The sequence below is a fragment of the Alligator sinensis genome, unplaced genomic scaffold (genome assembly GCF_000455745.1).
Source record: "Alligator sinensis unplaced genomic scaffold, ASM45574v1 scaffold194_1, whole genome shotgun sequence".
Lineage (NCBI taxonomy): Eukaryota > Metazoa > Chordata > Crocodylia > Alligatoridae > Alligator > Alligator sinensis.
The window spans coordinates 2,220,890-2,228,822 of record NW_005841945.1 but is presented as its reverse complement, the minus strand read 5'-3'; the positions used below and the strand labels follow the sequence as shown (position 1 = coordinate 2,228,822).

The 7,933-nt window shown below is 41.5% G+C and overlaps 1 protein-coding gene across 1 annotated transcript in view; it reads left to right on the top strand.

Annotated features, from left to right (window-relative positions):
* Positions 1-7,933, top strand: part of GRID2 (glutamate ionotropic receptor delta type subunit 2) — a 1,378,694-nt gene that overhangs the window by 56,250 nt on the left and 1,314,511 nt on the right. The window lies entirely within an intron of this gene.

The window sequence follows — 7,933 nt, the reverse complement described above, 5'->3', positions numbered from 1 at the left end:
CCCTATTCCACTGCTTCTCAGTGTAAGAGACTGATTTACAATTAACTTGAATAATTATGATAGGACATTGAGCTGATGCATGAAATTTATATTGCCCTCTCATTGACAGAAAATTATTGCATTCTTTTTATTTCTGAAGAAGAGCTGATGGAGGACTGGTTATCGGAAACCTTTTTGATTCACTCAGGTATCACTATGCAGGAAAGGTTTTTTATAATGTTAGAATGAGAACTTTAGTTTAAATTATGCCATGCTATTTTGAACTACACTTTATTTGTATGAAATGGCATAGGGCAAATTTGATTCACATATGCGATTGTGATGTCTTGTGCCCTTCTGGCTGCCCAGCCTGTCGGGACGTGGCCCCTCCCCTCAACTCACCTGCCACGACTTTGATGTTAAATTTACTATAAGAGGGGTCTTCAGTGGAGATCTTTCCCAGGTGGGCCCTCCTGATGCACGGCGGTACTTACGATAGGTGGACGCGATCTTCCACGGGGCTCCGCTTCCCCTACACCCCGTCCACTCGCCAACCGGTTGGTGTTGTATTGATGATGATCTCTGGCCCTGCAAGATGGCTGAGGGCCTGTCTACCAAGTTACAGTCGCTCTTTCTCCCCTCTCGGGTGTCATTTTACTTCAAGGAAAATATTCCTCTGAGTAGGAGGGGACTGCGGGGCTGCCTCCCTTATCCCATCCCCCTCTAGGGATCTCAAATGCCTCTTCCCTCCTACTGTAAGCAGGGGGCTCCCCTGCTACCTCAGTCTCAGCTTCTGCCGGGGGCTGTGGGGGTGCCCCTGCTTTGCCTCCCTCAGGATGCTTGAAGCTTTCCCTGGTGCTGCCTGTGAGAGCCATGCAGGCTGGGTTGCTTCCTCCCTGTGCTGGAGCCCGCCTAATGAGCTGCTGGACTACTCTCTCTCTCTGGCTCACTCTCCACCCCAGATCCGGTGGGGCTTTTAAACTTTCCCGCAGTGGCCGGTATGGCCGCTGGGATTGGCTCAGCTGTTTCCTGCAAACAGCTGAATAAACAGCTGGCATAATGCCGGTTCGTGTGGCTGTGGCCACGGGCGCGGCTCCTGCTCTGGCTGCCCTGCGGGAGGTAAGTTAGGTCCACTGGGGCCTGCTCTCAGGGTATGGGGCCCGCGGGGTTGACTCTCTCCCCCTCGAGAGCCTGTGGTGGTGCCTTAGTGCCACAGCAATGTATTGATTTGCGTGAAAGGCCTGCCTACAATATGCAATGTACTGGTTTGACTTTCATGTAACATTATCATAGGGCCTATGATCAGTCAACCCTGTCATCTCAAATGTCAGTTGGGTTTGTTCGTGCATAGGGTACCATCAAACACTCAGGTAATCCAGGAAGCAATGTTTGTATGTTAATTAATTTTTTCTCTCTGAATCAGTGCTCCTGATCCTAGCCCCAAGCATGGAATTAGGGATCAATGTGCAGTTGTAAGCATCATTTCTAAAAGGTAAAAATGGTTAAAAGATCACGCTGAGTTACTTGCTTGTTTCCTGACACAAGTCAAGAGGGACAGAAAATTCTATATACTCACTGATTACTATAATAAAGAGAGTTAATGAAAGGGACTTTATGGGTCTGAGTAAAAAAAAAAAAAAAAAGATAACCACTTCATATGGCCTGCAGCCCACCAGGGGAATGGGAGGGGAGGTGGCTGCTGGCACGAAGGGGAGCCCAAGATGCAAGCCCCTCATTGCTGATTGACTGAGAGGGCTGCCTGGTGTGCAGATCCACCCCTGCCCTTCAATTGCTGGCAAGTGGCAGAGCTATATGATGGACAGCTCTTGCAGCTAATCACTGAGGGGTGGGGCCACCAGGGAACCTCAGCAAATCAGATGCATAAGGGGGCCCTGCTGTGATCAGCCCATGAATATGGCAGTTGGCCTCATGATCTCCTTGCGAAATCTGCCATCCACCTCCTTGAGTTGGGTCCCTTAACTATAATAGCTTGCATTCTCAAATTTAAAAGTGTCTTTAGCTGTACATTTTACTTGAACTCAGTTCTCACATATCTGCTTCCATTCTGTTTCCCAAAGTCCATTTTGCATAACTGTCTTCTCTGTCTCAGTAGTTCATAAAGCTGGATACAAGGTTGTAACGCTGACACTGGCAGATTGTATTAGGAGTACAGTGAATACAGATGGGACTGTTTGGATAGTCTTCACCAGACCTCTTGATTTAAAAATAAATAAATATAGGTTTCTTTATTTGTTTTTCAAATGGGACTGCTGTTCAAAGTCCAAATGAAATCAATTTTGTCCATGTCAAATGTGCTTGTATTTGTTTTGCCTACATGATGTAGGCAAGTTTTTAAATGTCCTCTTTTTTTTTTCTTTCTTTCTTTTTTTAAACCACAGCAGAATGTTCATATTTTATCCTTCAGTTTCATTAATACTTGTTTTTCTATACAGTTAATTTTGAATGAAAGCAGAGGCCAGGTAATTTTACAACCTTACAACTAAGAAGGATACAGCGTATGATATTAATTGAATAGATGTCTGTTGCTAAACTGTTGAGTTCTATTTATATGGAATCATGGGTAGATCTAGGATTTTGAAAAGGGGAGTGTAGCTGGTGGGCACATGGTAACATTTAACAACATATTTTGTTCTCCAGTTAAACATAAACTAGAGCTTTGCTAATATGCTAGGGGTGTCTAGCACTGTAGTATTATTAAGTTTAAAATCAAATAAAAAACAGTATGCATTTATCGGAATGGATGCTAATTTGTTAGATTATATACAAAGTTTAAAAAACATGATAAACTAGGCAAAACTAGTCAAGAAGTGGTTCATTAGTCCTATAGCCATTATAGTTAAATGTATATATCTTATTCAGATTTGTGAAACAAATGCTAGCTGCCTTGAGTGTCTTGATAGTGCCCCTGATACTTCACTGCCAGCCACTTATATGTCCAAATTAATATTGCCACACCTGAGCTAGAGTTTTAGCAAGAGCTAAAAACACTCTGCAGAGCTATGAAGTGAGACAATGTCAGCAATGGCTAACAAACAACAAACTCACAGAAGAAGCGATTGTTTGAACAGTGGATCACCAAACCCATTAGAAAGGATAAATGGTCATTAACATCTGTAGAGTGAACGAGATTAGTGGGAATCAGGTGGATTAAATGAGCCATGAAGTCAGCTGACTCCTTACTGTTGCCTGAATAGAAATGCCATGGCCAAGTAGTTGGTTTTAAAGTCTGGGTGGAGGAGGAATCAAGGGGGGTGCAACTGTACCACTGCATTTTCCTCCCCTCCCCACCCCCCTGGTGTATATCTGGACATAGTATGATCTCAGTGGGTGCCACTGAGAAGACAAATCACAGCAAAATGTGTTGTGTATGTGTATCCCCCATTCTTCCAAATGGGTTAGTGGGTGTTCACTTAAAGAAATGGTTATTTTCACCACCATTTTAATCTTCTAGTCTCTTATATTGTCCAATACCTAGCAATTTAACTGTATCTACTTTCCTGTGGAACCACTGCTCCTGTTAGAATAAACTGTATTTTGTTTAAGCAGGTTCTGGTCCTTAGGACTGAAACCTTCATCTCTTCCCAATAAATGCATTAGCAACATGGTTTTAGGAGTTTATGCATTTCATAAACATACTGTCCAAAAGTCAGTCCTGAGCTTGGGGCCTTTACATGGCAATACAAGCTTGCAACTAGATCTGGATTATCTGGAAACATTCAACTACCATGATCCGTATCTTCTGGGTATTCTTGTGGCATTTTTTTTTCTGGAAATAGAACTAGATTAGATTGATCTATGATTTGGGGCTGAAGAGAAAGAGAAGAGGTTGAAAGGGAAAACAACATCTAGTTAAAGCTTTGCAAATGCACCAATAGAAGTTGGCCTCTGGAGAACTTTAGATGAACTACTCAAACAGCACAAAAGGGCAAAGGAGAGAACAAAATAGAAGTGGTAGCTTGAATGTTCTTCTTTCCTTACTTCATGCAGACAAGTACGATTCATGATGCTCCCAAGTTAGTCTATAAAGAATTACAGAATTGTAATTTTGATTATAAAATATAATTTAAATTTCATATTTTTGTCCTCCTGATCACCTTTGCAAGAGTATCCCTACAAAATAATAATAATAACAATAATAAAAGCAAAATAAAGCCTTAAGCACACATTGCTGAACTTAAGAACATTCAGATCTGAATGCAAACTTTCCATGTTGGATACATCTTGCACAAAATTAGAAATGAAACTGAATGAATTATTATTTTTTTAACTTAGGAAGTTACTGGTGCTGACAATCTCTCTTTTTTCCCCTCTTTTTTTTAACTGGGCAAAAATTCAACTTTCAAACTATTCTAAGAAGGATACAGTGTATGATATTAATTGAATAGGTGGCTGTTGCTAAACTGTTGAGTAGTAGTTATCCTGGGCAGATCTAGGATTTTGTAAAGGGGAATGTAGTTGGTGGGCACACACTAACACCAAAATTAAAATTGGAACTATGATATGTTATTAAAACGGGTGCCAGAAACCGATAATTAATTCTTTAATTCCTGTGAACTTCTTGGATGAACTTTCAGTTAACAGAGAAACCTATAATGAGCAGAGGAAAAAAAACAAAAGCCTTGTGATGCTTTAATGGCACTACAGAGAAAGGACTCTAAATACAAGCTGGCTTTCAAAGGTCTGTTCAAGTTGGCTCGGTGAACACTTTTTCAGTGTGTTCTGTGGTAGTGTGTATCTGTATTTTCTGTAATCTCGGGTGTCCTGAGGCATTGCTTGATGGCACTTGTATACTCTGGCATAACTTTTATTTTGGTTTTTGCACTAGGAAGCCATTATATCTATTTTTCTCTGAATTTCCTCTGAACTTTGTGCTAAAGTCTGCTCAAAGACTAGAGGTTGCTTTGTAAAATAACAAGTGGAAGCCTGAGTTCGGCGGATGGATTTCTTCATAAAGGCTGCACTGGATCATAGCTGAGACTTAATTGAGAGATGTCAGGGGTAGGTCCTATAGAGAGCAGATGTACAAAGTGAACCAAGAGGCTGAACAGGAACTGTTTTAACCTTTTTTTATTTTTTATTTTTTTTAGTTGTAAGATTTATAGCCCAGGCATGGGCACTTATTTTGGTGGCAGACTACTTAATGAGTTTTCGTGAGGTATAGAGGGCTGCATTCACACAATCTTTCAGAAGATATCATTTTAACAAATTATAGATAAGAAAATCGTGCTAAAAATCAAACATCCACTATAACATATTTTAATTTTATTTCAAAAAATATTTTTTGTCCTGATTTATTGTTTTAAGTAGTGTACATAGAGGCAATTGCATAATAGCTCAAAATGGTATTACTCTTGCATATTCAGGACATGGGGCGGAATTAGGTTTGGGCATGTATGTGGTGGGGGTTACTCATGTGCTAGGTCCTGGGAACTGGCCAGCGGGTGGCAGGGAGGAAGGGAGGGAAACAGCAGGGTAGGGAGGCTCATGTAGCAGAGCTCACCTGGGTAGTGTTGTGCAGGTGCAGTCTGCCCCCTCCTTCTGGCCCGTGGCTACTCCCACATTGCTCTGCATGGGGCCAAGCCCTGACTGCTCCCACCTGAGGCAGCCTATGCCACGCTCCTACCTGCACCCTCCTCATGTCCACCTACTGCACCACCCTGTCCAGGGCCAGTATACACAGCTTCCTGGTAGGAGCATCTTCCACCCACTTGGCCATCCACTGGTGTCTTCTCATTACATTGAGTGGGTGGAAGGCAACCAGGAATTGAAGCTGGAGCCCTGTGTGCTAGGGTAGGAGTCACTTGGCTGTGGCTTCCCCCCTGCCTGGCTGGGGATGTGGTTCTCCCAGCCACTGTCACTTCCCCTTACTACCTGCTGCCTGGAAGGGTGCAGCAGGAGCAGGAGGAGGAGGAGCCACTGGAGGTGGGGGAAGCCAAGCAATACTCAGACAGCAGTGGCAGCAGTCCTGCAGGGAAGCTGTGCATTCTGGCCAAGGCAAGGGCCAGGGCTGTGGTGGTGCCATCAGCGGGCGTGGGATGAGTGTGGGCAGGAGCAGGCAGGGCTCAGCCCATGTGGAGTGCTGCGAGTTAGGATCCAGCCCCTGGGTGATATTTTGCCCACCTCTGTTATAGCTCATCTCTAGAGAGTCAGTTGAGAGCATACTTCACTATTTTGTTCTCCTACTCAAAGGATGAGGATTGGTTTCTTTACCAACAGAGAAGAGTTAAAAACCAAAACCAAAAAGCCTGGCAGATTTAAATAAAAAAAAATGTGCTAGCCATGAGAGAGGATTTGATCTTTTTCTTTAAGTGCTAATACATGAAAGGAGCAGTACAACCCTCACTAAAATATTTAGCCAAGCTCAAACAAATTATTTGTGAGGTGCAAGGGGTAGGATAAATTAACTCTGTATCAGAGTTCTGAGTTTATTCAGTCATTCTTAACTACAGAAAATCTTGTATTCTTCCACCTCCTATGATGTAATGGATTTATAATGAACAAAATCTTTCTGCTTCTCATATCAATATCTGCTTGGAACTGACTGACTGCATTTTTAGAGACTCCTGAAGTATATGTGTGTGTCCTGTGGGCCACTGTGCTAGCTGTCAGTGTGACTTTTTTACGGTAATGGAGTTGTGCTTTATTTGAGTGAATTAAAATTTGGAAATAATATTGTTAGATTTGGTTATGTTCCCAAATTGTCTCTGTTTTATTATTTGTCAATCATAAGCAAGGCATCAAATACATTAAAAAGATTCCTTCTAAACTATGATAGCTTATGGCAGAAAGTATGAGACTTTCTGTATTCAATCCCTGGCACTCTGAAATACCAATTTCAGAGTGTTCCCAGACTCTTCCAGTTCAGAGAGCAATACAAGATTTCTGCAGTTGTCAGTTAGTTTGTTCTTCTTTTGCTTGGCAGCTATATCACAACCCTTTTCTGCAGTGGAGACCAGTCAGAAGTAATCACTTTGCACTAATTTATATAATGCCATTATTAGTCCATTGTATTTTACCTGTAATGGCAATGTGCAACTTGCTGCCAGCATTTGCTATACCTCTTCCTTATAAATTATTTTGCCTTTAGGGGGTGCTAAATTAGCTTGAAGCAGTTTTCTATAACTTACCCAATTAAAAAATCCACACTCAAGCTAACAATTTATTTTTGCATCGGTATATCAAAACATAAACAATGGGTGTATGAATGCCATACGAGAGAACTAAAAAAAAATCAACAAATACACTATTGGTTTATAATTTTGTCCCAGTAAAATGGGTGACAAAATTCCCATTTACCTCAAAGAAAATGTGAGAGAACAATTGGGTTCCTGAACCATCATATGAGGAGTCAAATGTATGTGTTCTGATCAGCAGTATCACTTCGGGTATTCCTGCTAACAGTCTCTTAGGCTTCCCACAGTTATTTGACAAGCAGCATTTCAAATAACAATTGCTGATGTGAATTTAGTGTGTGGGAACCCTTTCAGAGTTTTAGCTCATTCCATTCATCAGTCTTCTCTTGCAAAAAATCTCCGTGAGATGAATCTTTTATTCTGGTGAAAGAGCAGAGGGAAAATATGGCCCCAAATTTTAAGTGTTCATTTCTGATTGACTGTTTGCTTGTTTTATGTAGAGCTGGCTAGGTGTTAATCTGCTGATGACATATGGTGCAGTTTGAATAAAACATGGCATGTATAAAAATCTTGCTACTGCTTATTTTTGCACAATAGACCAGACAATAGGGTTTAGCAGCTGAATTATATACACAGTTCTCTCCTCTTTACTTGTAAATATCTGGGCTAGCTCCACCCCCTGGAGTTAGATCAATGTAAAAGTAATATGATTTTTATTAGTAGTACTTTTTACTATGAACATAATGCTTAGGAGTATTAGGATAGGTACAGATGTTACAGCTATTACACACTAATTGCCC